The 21,177-nt window shown below is 37.9% G+C and overlaps 1 long non-coding RNA gene across 1 annotated transcript in view; it reads right to left on the reverse strand.

Annotated features, from left to right (window-relative positions):
* Positions 1-1,847: 1,847 nt before the first annotated feature.
* The window catches only part of LOC131506214 (uncharacterized), a 38,736-nt gene continuing 19,406 nt past the window's right edge, over positions 1,848-21,177 (reverse strand). Inside the window, exon 3 of the long non-coding RNA XR_009258794.1 lies at positions 1,848-2,134. This is a non-coding gene — a long non-coding RNA (uncharacterized LOC131506214). The remainder of the gene's footprint in view (positions 2,135-21,177) is intronic.

The following is a 21,177-nucleotide window of genomic DNA, read 5'->3' on the forward strand; positions in this document are numbered from 1 at the left end:
CACACCTTCTTTGTTGTATGGTGGATTCATTGTTGTAGTGTATTGATTCCATATCAAAGCATTAAACATTCTGTAATTCACTGAGAGTGGTGCCACCTGAGTTCTTACAGGAAAAAAGAAAAAGCCAATTTTAAACAAGATATATCACTGTCCCTGCCAAGGTGGAAGAGAAACAATGCCATCATTTGTCATTAAGTAATAATTTACTTATTTTATGGATGGAGTCATGTTGGTCTTCTTTGGTGGCAAGCTGGACGTTTGGTAAGGACAGTACATAGATCAATTGTTATGATTATAAGTCTATGCTGTTGGAATTATCCATGGCCTCCCTATATGTTACTATGGCTTCATAAACTCATTGTGCCAACACTGGGGTGCCCGATGACATAAGCTGGATCATTTTAACTGGCTAAATCATTTTGTCTAATTGGTTGTTTAGTGCTTCTATGGTGGATGCTATCTAGTGAAGTTTAGCTTGCAAGACACAAATTTTTACATTCCATTCCCACTGCAGTAGGTCCATCCATATACTTCCATCCCTGACCTCCTTCCAGTTATTCAGTTTTTTTTCTCTCCAGTTGCCTAAATTCCCAAGCTGCTCACTGTTGTCAATGAGTGATAATTTTGACCACTTTTCTTTTCACCCAAAGTAGATGACCAAAAATTCTTCCTGAAGATCTTCCATTGGGAAAATTTCCCCTGAATTCTCTCTTTCATGGATACACCTGAGTGAAGCTATAATGCATTTTTTGAACTTGTTCTATCATACAAACCACCAATCTGTGAGAAGAATTTGATCTTTTTCTCTTTCATTAGCTCCTCATAAGGGACCTCACACACAAAATGGTCATAGTCAAAGTGGTAGAAGACACGGAAGTCCTAGCCATCTTCTTGTGTAGTTTGCTGTGACTTCTGTCTTTACTAATTCCTGATATTAGATTTAGCACTTCCATATTTATAATATATTGTTCCTAGGCCCAACCTAACTGAGTTCTGACAGAACTTAGTGCATGAGGGACAATTTGGGCTACATGGTTACTTTCTTCCCTTGATCAGGGACTCCATCTCTAGCAATGCCCAGTGGCAAGACAGGTTTTTGTTGTTATTGTTTGCTTGTGTATAAATTAATGATGTATAAATTGTATGCTGCAAATGACATGATTTTGTTCCAGTACCTTAGAAATACACATTTTGGTTCTCCTATAGCGTTTCCAAAAAAATACACATGACAATTTTTCTTGCCATATATACCTGTAATACTATAGAGCCCTTTCGACATGAGATAAGAGCTAGAATTGCTTACACCACAGCATAGAGCTGCTACACAACACTTTTTCCAATCATAGCTTTACAAAGAAAAGAAACTTTCCATGGCACTCAGTAATTGAGCTAAAGCTGTATTTCTAAGTGCAGATGTGCTTTGTCAAAGTGTGAAGAAACTTACTAGGCATTGTGCTTCTTATTTAGTCCTGTGAGAAGTTACATGAAATAATTTATACTTTATTTTAGAGGGAGATGTCCTCATAACCCCAGACCACTATGTATCAAAATTTTTGTTAACGTGATAGGCCTTTCATACACCTTCTTGCTCAAACAGTTCAAATGGCATGCTGTTATGGAGACAATGGACTAATACGTTGTTCTGTGGAAGATCCAGGTGGTCTAATTCCTTTTACTTGAACTATAGTAGAGGGTGGTACAGCCCTATGATGGGCTGTAAATAAATATGGTTTCCATCATATATGAATTTAAACTGGTTTTGAGCCTCTGTCCTGATAGATACAATGCAGCTGTGATAATGTCTTGTACTGTGGTAGAGGTAGAGCCCCTCCCCAAGGAATGTGGTGGAGGCTTTCTCAGAACAAAGGAAGGCAACGTGGCCAAATCAACTCCTATACATGCATGCATAGCTCTGACAGGATTCTGACTGTGTCCAATCAGACTATATGTGTCACCATATATGGGAGACAAAGAAGTAGAAGGTTCTACTATGTACTTGCGTGAAAGGTTACATTCATCTGCACCTGGGGCTCAGCTTTTTGGGGCTCATCCCTCTGATCCTGTGCTAGCACAAATAAAAACGCTTCCTGGAAAGAAAGGCCTCAGTGTCCCATTCCTCTGTGCAAGAATCGTGCTGCAATACAAAAAAATATTTCATTAAGTTTTCAGTAGTCCACCATCATCCTCAAGATCCATCCTGGTTTTGAAGAGTCAGGCTAATAAAATTGAATAGGATGTGATAGTAGTCACTACTACTCATCCTCACTTTTTTTGAAGTGTATTTATTTTGACAAAGAAAGAGATTGCACACATGCACGTGCTGGAGAGAAGTAGAGGGAGAGGAAGAGAGAGAATCTCAAGCAGGCTCTGTGCTGTTATCACAGAGCCCAACATGGGACTTGAAATGGCCAACTGTGAGATCACCACCCGACCTGAAACCAAGTTGGGTACTTAGTTGACTGAGCCACCCAGGCACCCCACTCATCATCATCTTTTACATCTTCAAGATGGCACCACTTTCTGCAGTTTTCTCAGGGATTTTATTTTATTTTTAAAATTTGTTTTCTCCAGAAGATTGAGTCACATTTAGAGGTTTCTACTTAGGCTATCTGACTACAGTAGTTCTTACTTCACTAGCAAATGAGCCAAAGTAGGGTGTCTGCAATGCAGCAACTATCTCTTTTCTTATTATACGATCCAAGATAAAAAACAAAAATAACCACTGTGTATGCCAGTAGATGTACATCATGCTAGACTTTGCACAGGACTCCACTTACTTGTCTACAATACACGTCTCTAACAGGGAAAGCATGATTATGGTTTGGGCCCCAGATATTAATGTGAACAGCCAAGCAGGCTTTGAAATGGTGTTGTCTTTTTGCCCTCTTGTATGCTTAAAACTAACTAAATGGCTGTAGGCTGCAAATTCATTACCATATATATTGCAATGAAACTGTAGAGTCCCTCTTCTTGGGGACTTGAATTCTCTTCCAGTTAATAGGTTTTGGATCAGAAAACCAGCTAATTCTGGAAACTAAACAACACATTGTGACTTTTGGGTAAGTTGCCCTCAGGCTCTTGATCATCTATTCTTGCTTTCTTTTGATTTTATGGATTCAGCATCACCCTTTCTGTCTGCCTATCTCTCCTGCTGCTGGGGATACCATTTTCTTTTAACTATTTCCATATGTCTCTGTGAATTATAACCTCCTAGCTGCTATTCACCCTTGCCCCTCATTAGACCTATCTTTCTTCTGATATTACCTGCTCCCACTTTGCTTCCATGATTTCTGGATTCTGCCATCCTCATAACTATCAGGGAGCTGAGCTCAGCCTGTAATAAAACCACTTATTATCATCACTGGCTTAGAGAGAACAGTCACCAGAAATTTGGAAATCACTGAATTTCTCAATTTTGTTTCTGTCCCTCTCAGGAACAAATTCCTTAAAGCTTTAGTCTTAGCACAGAACACAGGCAACTTGTGGATTTATTAGTCTTTTTAAAAACTGTTTTAGTGAGGCATAATTTATGCATAAAAAATCACATATGTTTAAAGTATAACACTTAGTATTTTTTGACATATGCATATACCTATGAAACCACCACTACAATGAAAATAACAAATATATCCATCACTCCAAAGTCTTTTAAGTCTCTTTTGTAAATCCTCCTTGCCACTAGGGCCACAACAATGTCTCATCTCTATACTATCACTGAATTGTTTTTTGTTGCTATAAGGTTAGCTTGCATTATTTTTGAATTTTAAATAAATGGGATATTTTATAAGCTATATTTTAAAAGAGTAAGTTTTACTGTATGCAAATTATACCTCACAAAAATTAATTAAAAAATTAAATATTTGATCAGTTTAAAAAGTGGTTCTCCTTTAGCACAAGGTCACACTGTAGTGGGATTCTCCCACAGAGAGACAGGACACCGAGGCTTTCTGTCAAGGAAGCAACTTTATTCATCATGCCGGCACAGGCTCAGTGAGTTCATACCCAAAAAACTAAGCCCTGAGAACAGTGAGGTGTAGCCTTTTATGCAGTTTCTACTTCTTTGTCTCCCATTTATGGTGACCTATAATCTGATTGGACACAGTCCACAGTCGGAGTTATGCCTATGTGTATAGAAGTTGATTGGTCCACTTTACCTTCCTTTGCTCTGAGGAGGCCTCCACCACATTCCTTAGGGAGTGCCTCTACTACATCCTCCCCTTTGATACTAGGACCCCTTATTTTGGGTCAAAGAGCATCCTCTTGGTTTAGAGGTTTATATTTCTGTAACGTCATCTCCTGAATGACTGTTTTCCTTTCAAACACAATGAAGCTGGAGACAGACCATATAACCAGGAGAATTAGGCAAGGTAGAATTAAGCAAGTTCCCAATATCAAGAGAAAAATACCTGTGAGGGTTTTGAATCCCCTGAAGGTTGAAAATCATCCTCCAAATAACTCTCCAGGGTTCCAACCCTTCCAGGTTTGGACTGGGACATGGGCGATGTTTCTCATTCGATCTGTGATATCCTCTATGACTTTTCTTTAATCATCTCACTTTTGGCAGCAGTTGCTTAGGTTAAACTTTCCAAAAACTTCTCCCTCAGAAGCAAGCAGGTAATCTAAAGCCAAGTGATTTTGATAGCATTGCACACTTTTGTTTGCTGCTTGGCTAGTAAGTTAAGAGCTCTGACAGTTTCATTGGTTATAATTTCTACAACTGTCTGCAGTCTGATTACATGATTTAGCATGTAAATGGGAGTGCAGTAGCCTCAGGACTCTGCCCAGGTGGCAGGGCCATAATACTGGATTATACGTTCAGGAGGCCATTCATCATCTTTGCCATCATCTTTGCCATCTTTCTTTGAGTCTCGCTGTCCCCATACACTTGGACTCTCAAATGTTTCCCTCTGGCAAGTGGGAGCAGGAAGAAAGATGGGTGAATAGTTCCCAGCACACATGACCCTCATTAGCCTGAGGGAAGTACTATACAAGCCGTCCTTCCACGTATCCAATATAGTTCAGCTGGGGCCTGCAATTCAATCGCTGTGTCGACATTGTCCTCATTTTCAGAAATGAGAGAAGTTAGACAAAGGTGGGGATCTGGCTCAAGGTGCTCTGGGGATGCCCACCATTGGGTTTCCTAAACGGTTGAGTTATAAAATCTTTGGCCTATGCATGTTGAGCTTCCAACAGAGACAGTGAACTTCCTTCTCCACCAGGTAAAGCAGGTTTTTCCAATAATTGAGGTTTTTAGAAGCCAACCCCAGTAGTAGGATTGGGGTATTCCGTTCCAGTATAAGGTTCATGGGGATCTAATTTTCAAGCTTTCCATGGTCATTGATTCCCCCATGTTGATTCCCCCACATATGTAACAAGCAGTGACCTTTAGAGTCTGGATTACGGTCTCTGCTAAGGCTAGAAACAGATTTTTTGTCATGATGGAGACAGGAGGAGGGCCCTTTTGCATTTCTTCATACAAGGAATGAGGGGCGCCTGGGTGGCTCAGTCGGTTAAGCGGCCGACTTCAGCCAGGTCACGATCTCGCGGTCCGTGAGTTCGAGCCCCGCGTCGGGCTCTGGGCTGATGGCTCGGAGCCTGGAGCCTGTTTCCGATTCTGTGTCTCCCTCTCTCTCTGCCCCTCCCCCGTTCATGTCTGTCTCTCTCTGTCTCAAAAATAAATAAAAAAAAAAAAAAAAAAAAAAAGGAATGAAAGACCTGGTGGATCGTGATCTTATGTGTGACAGTAACTCTCCTAAAATACAGCATGGTTCCTGGGTCTGTGTCCTGTCCATAGATAAGGATACCAATCTGGCAGTCCGTTTTCCATTTTGAATCTCCTGGGTCAAGGATGGTCAAATTAACAGGGTTACATGTTCCAATTGGCAGTTTGACTTAGCCACACCCTTTAAGAGGAGTGCTATTTTGTCTTTAGTCTGCCAGATGGTCCATGTGACACAGCTCCAATAAGAACAGATGGATTCTGGTGCTTGGGGCCAAGAACCACATATACTAGATCCCTCACACATGTATTTATCATTGAGTCGATACTCAGGTTCCTATGTCAGACCTACACATGGCAAACCATATAGCAGTGTGTCACCTATGGCTATACATATATCAAAGAATATAGATACTGGCCAGTTTGGACTGATAATTTGAGTTTTGCTGATTAGTCAGCCTACATTGGCGGTGCCTGTCTTGAGGTGACTCCAGACCTCTAGCCATTCCTCCATTGGGGAGTACTGTGAGTTGAAACAAGTGTATTGACTCTCCTATTTGCAGATAGAATAGGAGGTCTTATTGTTTATGCAGGTCCCCAGGATCTTTCCCTGGCATGAGAAGTGGGTATAGTATAGTAAGGTTCAAGTGATTCCCTGGCCTGACCTGGTTACGTGAATACATGGGTCATCTACGTCTACAGAAGGGGTCCAGATTAGAAGCAGCCAATACCAATGAAGCATCCTATCCACAAAAGGAAGGTGAGTGCTAACAGAAACCTGTCACCACACTCCCTGCTGGCCACGGCAGCCTCTGCAATCCTATGGTGAAAAGTAGAGCAAGAATCACAATAGCAGCGAGAAACAAGGGGTGACAGTGCATCACAGTAAGGAAAGAGATATAGAAAATAAGGACAGTCTATTTGTTCCACCAGACCATCGATTTCTCAAGCTTCTGCCATGCATAGATGAGTCAACTTCCAGAGAGACTAAAGCAGGGCTATAGTCTCCCAGAGCCTCTGGAGTTGTAGATTACTTCTTCTGTATGGTCAGCTTGCATGGCATTGATGGATCAAGGATACACTCCCGGTTTCAACATGCTGGCTTCACTCTGCTGTGAATCCAGGAACCAACTTCAGGTACCTTTACTTCAGTAGGAGTGGACAAAATGACAGTGAATGGGCCCCTCCAGAGGGGTTTTAGGGGATGAACATTCCATTTCTTCATCCATACAGCATTTCCTGGTTTAAAAGGGTGAGCATCTGTAATCAGACTCACAGGTAATCACTCTCTAACCCAGCAGTGTAAGGTGGTTAGGGTAGAGCCAAGGGCCCACATCTGTTGCCTTAGGGTTAGATTGCCTATCTCATTTAGATCCCCCCGTATGCCCCTGATAAGGAGGAGAGGGTGCCCATAAAAGATTTAATAAGGGGAGAATCCCATCTCTTACTTCAGCCTCCCACTTGCAGCTTCAGTCTGCCTCCCTGAGGATCCCTTACCTCTCTCTGTCTAATGTTAACCCTTTCACTACTCATTCCTCCCCCTGGAATAGGGCCCCTAACTGTCCTGCCATTATGGAAGAGGAATGATGACAGTTCTGACTTCTCCAAGCTGATTAGGGACTGTGTGGTAGTACAACAGTTAGAGTCTACCCAAGGGTTGGTGGAGTGGCCCATGGTATGGTTCTGCAAGAAGGCTGGCAAGCATGAGGTGGCACAAACACTGGCAAACACAAAAAGAAAAACACAAATTAAAGATTATACTGACAAACAAGATGGCATCTTAAGATAATGTCCTGTTTTCAAATAAGTAAAACAATCCAGGAAAGACCCTGACTTTGTCCAATTATGCCCAAATGTCATCTATCAATTCTAATACTCTGTGAGAATTATGGATTATATTGAAACAACACATGTCAGGGAATCTTTCATAACCCAGGTGATGGAGGAGCAGTAAGCAATCAATTGTGGCTCTATTTCCCCCAGAGTCCAGCCCTAACTTTATTTAATTTTTTATTTAAAGCATCTAATGCTTGTGAGGCGTTATTTACACTTTTGTTGGGTATAAGCAGTTTGCTTTATTTCAACGTGTTAAACTTTTTCAAGATCTGGGAGTCCTTACCATTATTAATTTGCAAATTTTTAGGTAAGTTGAACCTGGGTATTATTTTATAAAGCAAAGCTTGTATTACTTCTTGTGCCTTCCCCATTTTTTGTAGGGGAAGGCCTCTACCCAATTAGTAAATGTATCAACCCATACCAACTGATGTTGGAATTCCTTTGACCTTGGCATATGAGTGAAACCTAATTGTCAGTCTTCCCTGGATAGTCTCCAGTTCCTTGATTACCTGGGAGAGCAAGTTTGTGGTTGACAGGATCATATCTGAGACATACTTCACAGGTTGATACTACTTGCTGAGCTTTCCTTGACAAACTTTTCCCAGTAAACATCCTTTGGGCCATTTGATAAGTTTTATCCCTCCCTAAGTGGAAGGCCTGATGTAGTGCTTTAGTGATCTTTTAGTTCTGTAAGCTAGATAATAATAATTGCCCCGCTCTGTTTGTAACCATCCTGAGGACTGGAGTCAGTGTTCATGAGTCAGACTTCAGTTTATTTCCTTGGGAGAGTAGGTGGGATTGAGTCTCCTTTAATAATTGATATAGTGGGCAAGCTATTTTCCTGAGCCACGCTATCTACTGCCTACAATATCCAGTAATTCTCCAAAACTTACACAATTGTTTATCTGTCCTGGAGTTAGTAGCACTATAGTTTCGAATTCAGTTATAGTGGCCCTCCCTAACAAAGGAGTAAGGATTTCCGGTATTATCAAGAAAGAATGAGAAAATATTAGTTTTCCCTAAATGCATCCCAGGGACTGGGAGAAAAAAAATAGTTATAAGTTTTCTGGAGATGCCTCTAATCATCATGTTGCATTTGGATAGTTGGCCTGGAGTGGAAAGGAGGACAGAAAATGTGGCTCCAGTATCAAGAAGAAAATGAACCAGCCTTTTAATTACCTGAGTTTTCCAGTTACCCAATGTTCCGGGGTTCCAATAGACAGTTGGTTCCAGGGAACCACCCTGAAGAGCCCCAGGCCCCATCAGTCCCTTTTAAGGATGCTGGTTATCTGAGCCCTCAAAGATGGAGGTCTCTGAGGGCATTCAGACTTCTAGTGACTGTCTCCACATAAGGGGCATGGCTTGTGGGACTTTGACTTCTGTTGTCCCTTCTGATGGCAGTCTTGTTTCCAGTGCCCTCACTGGCCACATAAGTGGCATTTGGTGCCAGGACCTCAAGAAGTCTGGTCGGACATAGTGTATAAGGCCACGACTAAAGTCTCAGATTTTTCTTAAGCCATTTTTCCTGTTTTATTGTTGTTGTTGTTGTGTTGTTTTGTTTGTTTTGTTTTGTTTTTTAATTTTGATTTTGGTTGTAATATACCCAATTGGCAGCTTGTAAGAGCTCCTCCAGGGTCCCTTCCACCCCGCAGTCAATTTTTCCATTTCCTCTGAATATTTAGGGCTGATTGAGTAACAAATTTGTCCTTTAAAATCATCTCAGCCTTAGGGGTGTGAGGGAACATAGCCATATATTTAATGAGAGCCTCCCTTGACCTCTGCAGGAAGGCCATTGGGTTCTCATTCTGTGTTTGTAAAATGGTGGCTAATTTAGCATAATTTAAGGACTTAACCTTAGACCTCCTTAATTTCTCTAAAGCACAAGCTTGGAAGTGGTGGCAATACCATTTCTTAACGGCATGGTCATAGTCCCAACTAGGATCTTGGGATGGAACTGCCTGGGCCCTAGTAGGATACTGTAAGTTCCCTAAAGGACCTCCAGCCCCAGGATAATTAATGAGTTTTTTTTTTCCTTCTTTCAGTTTGTGGATCAAAATCATCCCAGTTTTTCAGAGTGCATCCCAAAGGAGTATTGACCTTGGTTGAGAATTGCCTATCTGTAGGAAAAAGGAGGAAGTGGCATCCCCTACCTTTATTTTCCATAGCTGGCCTGGAGAAACCTCATCTCCTGAACTCGATAGTTGGTCAGGAGAAGCCTCCTCTCATGGCCCTGTGTTTAGGCTGGCTATTCGACTGGCAGCCAAAAGTTTTGCCAGTCTTGTGAGGTTCTGGGAGAAGTCACTCTTATCCAGGCTTGACCTTACCTCTGAGAGCTGACCTTGTTTTTCTTTATTTCCCTATCCCTTTGTTTTCACTGTAAGACTTTGGGGGTATCAACTGTGACCAAGCAAGACTTCCCTGGTTATAGAATGATGTACTAATTTTATTTTTGCCCAAAAGTAATATTCTTTAAAAATATATTTTAAAAGGCTGGTGAAAATACTTTTTGTAAGGATAAAATTGGACATCAAGGGGGCTAGAAGGGCCAAAGTCGAGGTCTGTTCCCTTGCCTTTTCAGCAGTGCCCACATAAATATGTTCCAGCAATATGGATATCCATTTTAGAGCATGTATGTTGTTATAAATTGGCATACACTGGGCTAAGTATAGCAAAATGGCTCCTATGTATTCCAGTAAAAGCCTTTTATTTATCATAGTCATCTATCCTTTATATGGCATAGGCATCCATTCTTTTATTAAATAAAAACAACACAAATGTGGAGTATTAGGAAGCTGGCAGCGAGGACATCATCACCGTCTCCCCAACCATTGGATCAAAGGAAGGGTAATTTCAACCAAGGCTTGAATAAAACAACTCAAAGGGCATGCTGTCCTGCTGTTCTGCTCTTTTGGTTAAAATTATATATTTTTTCTATCTTTTTGGGCAGAGGGGGATAAAAAAACTTTGTTTGCCTCTTTTTTTTTTTAATCAAAAGCTTACCAACAATCCAAGAACTTTGCCTTTTTAACAGAGAGTAAAGTAGAATTTTAATCTTATTCCAGTGTGCTTTTAAAATCCATTTATTTTAGAAGGACAGATATATGTTTTCACTCATATGTGGATCTTGAGAAACTTAACAGAAGACCATGGGGGAAGGAAAGGGGGGGAAATAGTTACAAACAGAGAGGGAGGGAGGCAAATCATAAGACTCTTAAATACAGAGGACAAACTGAGGGTGGATGGAAGGGGTGGGGGAGAGGGGAAAATGGTTGATGGGCATTGAGGAGGGCACTTGTTGGGATGAGCACTGGGTGTTGTACATAAGCGATGAACCATAGGAATCTACTGCAAAAACCAAGAGCACAGTGGACACACTGTACATTAGCCAATTTGACAATAAATTATATATTATAATAATATATATATTATATTATATCATATAATATCATATCGTATCATATCATATCATATTATATTATATTATAAAATAAAATGAAATCCATTTATTTTAATCTTGGTCCATCCTGACCACATATAAAATTTCTTTCCAAAGATTTCCCTTCATACACCTTCTACAACTTATCTTTGCTTTCAGATTTTGACCAAAGCCCTTTTCTCCAAACAACCAGTCTCATTTAGGACAAAATTACTTTCTTTTACCTTCAACAAAAATGTATGTCCTTTCCTTATATCTTTCTTACATATCTTCTACTTTTCTACATACAGAATTACCTTCCTTATTTTTGCCACTCTTAATTACATTTAGAAATTTAACTCTTAGAAATCTTAGTCTCCAGTGAAAATTAAGTAATTCCAGACAATCTCCCAAGAAATGTAGCAGTATTCTCACCCAGAGAGACGAGACACTGAGGCTTTTCTATCCAGAAAGCAACTTTATTCATCATGCTGACAAGGCCTCAGTGAGTTTGTACCCAAAAACTAAGCCCCGAGCTCAGTGGGGTGTAGCCTTTTATATAACTTCTACTTCATTGTCTTCCATATATGGTGACATATAGTCTGATAGGACACAGTCCAGGTTACAGAGTCATGTCAGAGCTATGCATACATGTATAGGATTTGATTAGGTCATGTTGTCTACCTTTGTTCTGAGGATGTCTCAAACCACATTCCTTAGGGAGGGGTTCTACCACAACACTGCTAAAAAGTGGTGCATTTGGGGATCCAACTCAGCCAGCCTGACTTCAGAACATTGTCTTTTTTTTTTTTTTTAAGTTTATTTGAGAGGAAGAGAGAACCACTCAGGCATCCTGAAAATAGCAAGGCTTCAGGTATTTTAGGAGTCCTCTTTAGCGTTTCAAAGGCCTTCTAGAGGCCTCTCTTTTGCCTTTACCTCTCCCAATTCAATAGTGTATCACCACTCTTCACAACCCTAACGCATCTCTTTCTGTCCATGGGTCCTGTCCCCTTGCCTTAATAAAATCATCTTTTTGCATCAAAGATGTCTTTAAGAGTTCTTTCTTGGCTGTCAACTCTGGACCCCACCACTCCAAAACCTCATAAACATCAATTATGTCCTTTGAAACTTAAATAAAAAAGGCTCACACTTCATAAACATAAGAATTCTGTCAGAGGACTTTCATGAGTTTTCTTATCTTTTTACTTCACCAAAGACATAAACACAGTTATTACAAGTAGTTCAGTTTAAAAAGCCTTATTATGTTAAGAATTCTAAAAGTGCACAATACATATATATATATATATATATATATATATATATATATCATATATGTATATCAGCGCAGCGCTCAATGCAGGGCTCAATCTCATGACCCTGGGATCATGACCTGAACTGAAATCAAGAGTCAGATACTTAACCCACGGAGCCACCCTTGGTGCCTCAAATTACATATTAATTTACATCAAATATTATAAATGATAGTAACCAAAGATTATACAGTCATAGAATATAGGCACTTAATGAAATTCTAAAGATTATTGATCTAATGTCCCCAGTTGGCATTTAAGGAAATCAGAGTCCATAAAGCCACACAACTTGTTTGATATTACAGAGTCCCTTAGTTGAGGAAAAGTTAAAACTAAACCCCAAGTTGTCTGGGTTGGACAACTCTCTCTTCATCATATATAATAATCTTTGAGCTGAGAGTCCATGCTGTTCAGAATATTTGAGAAGAGACAGAATGATATTTGTAAATAAACCATGAGGTAATCTGCTTGAAGGGCTCTTATCTATATTGATTTCTATATTTACCTTCTACGAAATGTAACCCCGTTGAATTATGAGAAGTTTGGCAGAAGAAGTAGAATATTGGAAGAATTACCATAAAGGCAAGCCTGATAAGAAAATTAGAAATTCTGACAGTCATGTTTTGGAATATTGGGTAAATCCGTTAACTTCAGTTTTACTGTAGACTAAAACTCTATTTACATATTGCTACATGGGAAGAGAAATGAGATTTCATCCCTGAATTCATGTAAAAAGGCAGGAGCACTCTCTTATTGCCTATTTCTAAGTGGTGAGTGAGGTTGCTTCTTGTATGCTTGCTTGTCCTAGTACCTTGAAGGATATTGTCATCAGATAAGAAGCTTATATACATCTTATGGCAATTTACTGAGTATGCCATCCATATTAAATCTTGTTTTAGGAAAAGTAACAGTGTCTCCACATTGTTAAATGATGGTTTTCAAAATAAGTTTAGACATTAATTATTAAAGTTATACCAACTTCTCTAGTACTGGGGGTGATTAGTGAAAAGTATATGATTTTTGAAATTTTAGAAGGTTTAGCTTTACATTAAAGTAAAAATAAAAAAAAAAGGAGGAAGGCAATTTGTTTAAAGTTCATATGTTCGGCTCAATTATATTCTTATTGTTGGATGTAACCTTAATTTTGTTCTTTCATAAATCACAGGTAGCTAGTGATATTGTTTGAAAAGGGGTCCATTATACAGTACAAACATATAATCTATTTGCAATTAAAATTTTTTTTCTGTAACAGAAAAAATGAATAGTGCCTATTATGGATTGAATTGTGTCCACCAAAAAACATATGTTGAAGTTCCAACCCCCAATACCTCAGAATATAATTTTATTTGGAAACAAGATTATAGTAACAAGATTTGGAACCAAGATATGTTATTAGCCAAAAATGAAGTCATACTGAAGTAAAATGGGCCCTTCATCCAATGTGGCTGGTGTCCTTATAAGAAGAGGAGAAGAAAGACAGAGACAGAGATGGAGATAGCTGAGGGGAAACACAAAATGACAAAAGAAGAAGAGACTGAAGTGCTATCATTGCAAGAGAGAGCACGTGCACATTCACGTGAGACAGGGGAGGGGCAATGGGAGGAGGAGAGAGAGACTCCCAAGCAGGCATCATGCTGTCAGTGCAGAGCCTAATGCAGGACTCAATCCCACAAACTGTGAGATCATGACTTGAGCTGAAATCAAGAGTCAGATGCTTAACTGACTGAGCCACACTAGAGCCCCCCCCGCCCCGAGTATGTTTTAAAACACACATTAACTATATCACTATAATTATATTACTACCATAAATGAGTCCATCTGGTATTAATACTGATAGAAATAGGGCCAAAATTACATTACATTTCCTTGAAAAGATATAAAAAGGAAAAGAAAGACTGCATGGTAGCATATACTTTATCTAAAACTCTATTTTTGCACAAAATTCTGTCTACAGGAGTGGCAAATTCTCTTATACTGAAAACATCCGCAGGCTAGAGGGTAGAAACTTAGTGTTTTGGTTTTGGTTTTATTTCATTTAATTTTTCTTTGTTTTGTTTTCTCTGAACTCCACCATTAGCAAATACTGTGTTTTTGAGTAAGTCAAATTTATCTTTACTCGCTTTCCTCTTTTGTCTAATTAGCGTAGTGACATTTGTCCTCCCTATCTGACAGGATATCTTAGAGTAATGTTTTCTCACATTTACTGAAATTCTACAATGTGGCAATCAATTTGCTAGACCACTAGACCAGGTACAAAGATGAAGGAGTTTGACACCCACCATTAAAGACAATGAAAATTACAGGTAAATGTGCCTTGCAGAGTTAAAATACTTAAATAAATTTGAAGTGGTTTCAATCATCATATCTTTTATTAGTTTTAAATTAATATTCTGATAAAATTAATAACATCAATAAAAACTGTAGTACAATATATAAAACTTGCAAGATAAGTATAATTGAACAACAGTTTCATACAGAAAGATTTCCCAGAAATCTGGGAAGCTCTGAATTAAATATAAACAATAAATGCAAGATAAAAAATTAACACACTTTTTCTAAAAGAACATGTAGTGAGGGCCCCTGGGTAGTTCAGTCATTTAAGCATCTGACTTCAGTTCAGGTCATGATCTTATTTGGTCATGAGATAGAGCCCCTCATCAGGCTTTGCACTGGGCATGGGGCCTGCTTAAGATTCTCTCTCCCCCCTCTCTTTTTATCTTTCTCTGTCTCTCTCAAAAAAAAAAAATCTTTTTTAAAAAATTTACTTTTTAGGGGCACCTGGGTGGCTCAGTCGGTTAAGTGTCCGACTTCGGCCCAGGTCACAATCTCACAGTTTGTGACTTCAAGCCTTGTGTCAGGCTCTGTGCTGGCAGCTTGGAGCCTGGAGCCTGCTCGGATTCTGTGTCTCCCTCTCTCTCTGCCCCTCCCCAGCTCATGCTTGCACTCTGTCTCTGTCAAAAATAAATAAACTTAAAAAAATTGTTTTAAATGTACTTTTTAGGGGTGCCTGGGTGGCTCAGTTGGTTGAGCGTCTGACTTTGACTCAGGCCATGATCTCACGGTTCATGGGTTTGAGCCCCACAATGGTCTCTGTGCTGGCAGCTCAGAGCCTGGAGCCTGCTTCAGATTCTGTCTTTGACTCTCTCTGCCTCTCCCCCCAACTCACGCTCTCTCTCTCTCTCTCTCTCTCAAAAGTAAACAAACATTAAAAAAAATGTACTTTTAAAACTATTTCTCCAAAATTGCATTTTATCTTGGGTGTTTAAAAATGAACTCTGTAGAACATACATTGGGATATTCCAGTGAATAGAAAAAGCTTTGCTTAGTAAGCTATATTCAAAACACTGGAAGAAAGTGTGCAAAGAAAAGTCATTTGAGCATATCGTTCTTGAAACCTCAATGTTACATAACTGAGGTTTTAGGAATATATTTAACCTGAATTTTTGAAGCTTCCACCATTTGATTACAGCTAATATAGGTGATATTTGCCCAAATCAAATTTGACTTGATTCTTCTGGCCCACAATACTGCTACATATTTATTTCTAAGATGCAATCTATGCTAAATTTGAGGAAACACACAAAAAAGTTTATTTTTAGGAGCTAGTCACATTTTTGGGATCTAGTATTTCCAAACTTAATGTCAGTTTTCCTGTTTTGGAGCTATAACTTACAAATTATGTAAGAAATTAGTATACATTTTTCATATTCCTTCATACATAAAAGTTTATTTTCTGATATTATTATCTGTGAAATAATAAAAAAAACAGATACTGCAATTTCAGAATTTATCTTTAAATTAATTCTTCTTTTTAACTTATTTTTGCATCATTGTATTTTTCATAAATACAATCTTAAATCTTTCATTTTATTTATTTTTATTATCTTTTTTCACTTTTTAGTTGAAAATTAGTTGAGACACAATTAGTTTCAGATACATAGCACAGTGATTCAACAACTCCATGTTACGCTATGCTTACTACAAATGCAGCTACTGTCTTCACCACACAATGCTATTATAATATAATTGTTATATTCCCTATGCTGAACTTTAATCCCCATGACTTATTCATTTCATAAGTGAATTAAAATATTTTAATATGAAGATGTTTTTCTCTACTAATCATTTTTAAAAACATATTAGAACCCAAAATGCATCATAGCAAAATGGATATTTAACTGCACACTTCTTTAGAAAAAGTCATTCATTGACCTTACCTTATTGTATGATAATTTATCACACTTTCATAAAAAATAAGTTCAGCCAAAACTTTGAATTACTAAACTGTAGGCATCGACCATGTTTCATACTAATGTTTTCCAATCCCATTCCCAGGGGTTCAGAACATGATTGGGATTGGGGAAAAAGAATTCTAACAGTGTTTTGGGAATTGGAGCAGACAAGAAAATAGCTCACTTGGTGCTACAGGCTGTTCCAGAATGTTTTTATTGCTTTATTGAATGGGGATGGAGGGAGGCTTTAAGGGAGCAATATGGTTGGGGATGCAGCTAGGATACATTTCTTGAAGATGCAGTCCCCGATCACTTCATAGGAGAATAAGGCTTTTGCGAATTTTTTAACAAGGACGTAGATAGAGTACTAATAACTTGGGGGCTCAGAGACTCTCTTACCCACCTGTTGACAGTGCCACTTATTTCTTCCCAGGGTCAGAGAATAGACCCTGAGAACAGTCACAAAAGGCTATCTGTTTTCTAGTTCAATAGCAAGAATAAATAATTGGATGCTAATATCATCTCTTACGCACAGAGCTGAATACGAAAAGCAAGAAAAAATATTCTGTATAATTGGCAGGCAAAAATGGGGACATATAGTACCCTTGATTGCATGGCAAGATAAAAAGGGCTTTCTTGAGAAAAGTGTCATATGTCTGATTATAGTTTATTTTCCCACACTGGTAATGGCAGAGCCCTAGGTTACACAGTTATGAGCTAGAAAAGTATGGCATCCTATTCATTCATTTGTTAATTCAATCAACAACATGTCCTTGAATGCCTAATGTCTCCTTCGATTATATTTACTGATAATACAATAAAGAAAAAGTCATAGTTTCTCATTGTAACTCTTTTACTGTGAAATTTGTCAAAGAGATATAAAGACTTAAAAAAAAAAGTAGAAACAATACATTTCCACATAAGTGCTGTGACCACTTTAGGTACAAGAGGCTCTGGGAACACGTGGGAGGAATAAGTCCTATTCAGTCTTGGACATTATTCATCTTTCTTTTGCTTAAACAATTTGTGATTAAGACTAATTTCAAATCTAGATGATTCAAATTATTGTTTTTAAAAGTGTTAATATTCACTGTGGTAGCTAGTGTTATGCTGTAGATAATTAGTGTTAGAACACAAAAATGGAAAGTTTTGACCTTAACAACACAGTTGTGAAACAACGAAGTCTGATGTCCCACTTAGAAGTAGTAAGAATTCCTCACCCATATGAATATTTAATGACACAAGAACCTCAACTAACACCAGAGAAAGACAGATTAAAAGAATGACACACAGGCACATCTTTCAACTGCTTAAAACCAAAAATAGAGAGTAAGTCTTGAAAACAACCAGAGCAAAAAGAGACAATGTACAAACTTCTCATCAGAAACTGTATAGTCCAGAATACCATGATAAGACATCTTTAAAGTGTGGAAAGAGGAACAAAAGCCATCAAGAATTCTACACCCAATAAAAGTATTCTTTAAAAAAGTGATTTTTAAATGAAGATTATCAGATAAGTGAGAGAATTAGTAACCAGCAAAACTTCATGACAAGAAGTTCTTTAAAAAATGACATAAAATGAAATACCAGACCTAAGAAAGAAAAGAAAGTCACGAGGAATGATATATCATTAAATTAAATTAAACTTTTTTCTAAATGTTTCTTTATTCATAAACTTGATGCAAGTCTGTAAAATTATACTGTACCTTGCCAAATAAATATTCAATGAAAAAGAAAATCCAAAAAACAAAGCATGCCAAATGTGCCACTGTCAATCTGTTAGCTATAAGGATATTAAAGAATTCAATAATGTATTCAGGCTGTAGCCTTAGGTTTAAAAACTTTAATGATTTAGAGAATTCTGCCTCGTCATTTGTTATCTGAGAAACTGGCAATCAGAACCTCATACAAATGTAACAAGTGAATAAGAATACCAGAAAATCTTTACTTCCTCTTAACTAAAATGGAATAAAAATAAATTAAACACCCGATAAAGAAGTGCCAAGTCTCTCAGATGTGGTTTACAAAGTTAAAAACTGAATATTAAATGCATAAGCAACACTTGCGAATTTTGTAACCGGTTTGTACAGAAAAAATGTACCTCCGGATTTCTTTTTAAAAGAATCTATTAATGAGTAGAATTTAAAAGAATCTATTAATGAATAGAATTTACTTTTAAATCAAATTGTTTTTCTGCATGTAATTTCCTTTAAAGATAATTAAATTTTAAGTAAAAATGACAGCATTAAAAATGAAATTTATCGCATATATTCAAATGAATTGCATGATTATAATAGCAAAAAGAGTGTGAGGGTAATAGAAGTATAGTTTGCAAGTGCTACAAATGTGAAGATTTTATATGAAGTGAGAAATGAAATGTGTAATTTCTTAAGTGAAGTGCGATGTGGGAATAAATGGTACACTATTAATTCTAAGTAGATTCTAATAAGTTAACAATGCATGATGAAATACCTAAGTGATCAAGAAAAAGTATCGATATAAGGATGGATGGATGGATGGATGGATGGATAGGTAGGATAAAGATAAAAAGGCCAATATAGGAACTGCTATGGAATATTGAAGAAAAAAAATAACTAAAAAGATGTCAAGAAAGTAACAACTGAGAAATAAAAGTAGAGCAGTTAAATGGAAAACCGAATGTAATATGTAATTTTAAGTATATTGCAAATGGACTAAATTGTCCAATTAAAGGGCAAAGAGTACCAGACTAGATGTAGAAGTAAGTCCTTACTATAAACTTTCTATGATACAAGAGGTACAGATGAATATATACCAGACACTTGACTGCACTGGTAAAACAGATTTTATTTGATCTGCTGCAGTATGGGAGAGAGACGTTGGTATAGAATTGAGCTAAAGTCTGAATACAGTGAGGACAGCTGGGGATTTATAGCCAATGTGCAAAGTGAGGGATCAGTGGAAGGAAAATTGCTAAGAAGACATAAAGGGTAAAGAGATTCTTGATGAATTGGATTATTGTTAACAACAAGGCAAAGACACAGACATCAATCTTGGGGGTGATGAACTTGATCAAATATCAAGGGTGGGAGGATTCTTGGTAAACTGACTTTGCAAGATTCTTTGCTAAAACTGGGTTGGACAGGTCAAGAGCAGGTCAGCCACTGATGCTGAGGCGTAATCAAGAAGAGGGCTCAGAGAATCCTAAGTTTGGTAGAGGAAAAAGTCTTTGTCATTTGTACTTTAAAATGTAAAAGCAGGGGTGCCTGGGTGGCTCAGTTGGTTAAGTGGCTGACTTTAGCTCAGGTCATGATCTCACTATTTGTGGGTTCTAGCCCCACATCAGGCTCTGTGCTGACAGTTTGGAGCCTGGAGCTTGCTTTGGATTCTGTGTCTCCCTCTTTCTCTCTGCCCTTCCCCTGCCCGTGTTCTCTCTCTCTCTCTCTCTCTCTCTCTCTCTCTCTCTCAAAAATAAATAAAAATTAAAATATAATAAAATAAGTTAAAATGAAATGTAAAAGCAAAAATAGGATGAAGTGAAAGATATGAAAAGATATATAAAATATAAACAAACACACATGGAAGTTTATGTGAAGTATAGGACAGTAATAAGAAGTAGACTTTGAGAGGGGTGCCTGGGTGGCTCAGTTGGTTAAGCTGTTGACTCTTGATATCAGCTCAGAACATTATCTCACGTTTTGTGAGATCAAGTCCCATATCAGGTTCTGTGCTGACAGTTGAGAGCCTGCTTGGGATTTTCTCTGTCCCCCTCTCTCTGCTCCTCCCCTGATCATGCATGTTCTTGCTCTCTCTCTCTCTCTCTCAAAATAAATAAACTTAAAAAAAGTTGACTTTGAGAAACTGAAACCAATATGTTACAATGATAAATGCATCAATCATCAGGAAGACATAATTTGTGAAAAGCTTCAAAATACTGAAAAAAAACATACAAAATAAAGGGAAAAAGGAAAAATTGACAATCAAAGTGAAAGAGTTTAACATTCATTTCAGAGTAGTAAAATAAGTAAAAAAAAACTGAGTAAGGCTGTAGAACACCTGATCAAAACTAACAACAAAATTTATTTACATGTTTTTACAGACACTACTTATCATAATGAGAGGTACAAAAATTAAGGAAATAGAGAAGTTATAAACAGTTCATAAGCCAAAGTTTTTTTTTTCTGAAAAAAACAAAACAAAACAAAACAATGAAGTTCATGCATTCCCACAAAGAAAAATGAGAAAAAATTATACTACCAATATCAAGGATGGAGTAGAAATGACCACTATAGATGTGCAAATTAAGGAATTGTGATGAAAGATTTAATAATATATGTTCAACAATTTAGTTGACATGGACACATTTGTTTAAAAAACAAATTTAACAAGCATACTTCAAGAACACATTTAAAAATGAAAGTCATGTAGGGGTGCCTGGCTGGCTCAGTTGGAAGAGCATGTGACTCTTGGTCTCCAGATCCTCAGTTTGAGGGCCACATTGGGTGTAGAAATTGCTTAAGTAAATAAATAAATAAACTTAAAAGAATTGGGGGTGGTGCTTGGGTGGCTCAGTTGGTTAAGCATCAGACTCAGTGATTTCGGTTCAGGTCATGAGTTCGAGCCCTGCATTGGCTCGCAGATTTTGCTTGGGAGTCTCTCTTGCTCCTTCTCACTCTGTCCCTCCCC

The sequence above is a fragment of the Neofelis nebulosa genome, chromosome 3 (assembly GCF_028018385.1).
Source record: "Neofelis nebulosa isolate mNeoNeb1 chromosome 3, mNeoNeb1.pri, whole genome shotgun sequence".
Lineage (NCBI taxonomy): Eukaryota > Metazoa > Chordata > Mammalia > Carnivora > Felidae > Neofelis > Neofelis nebulosa.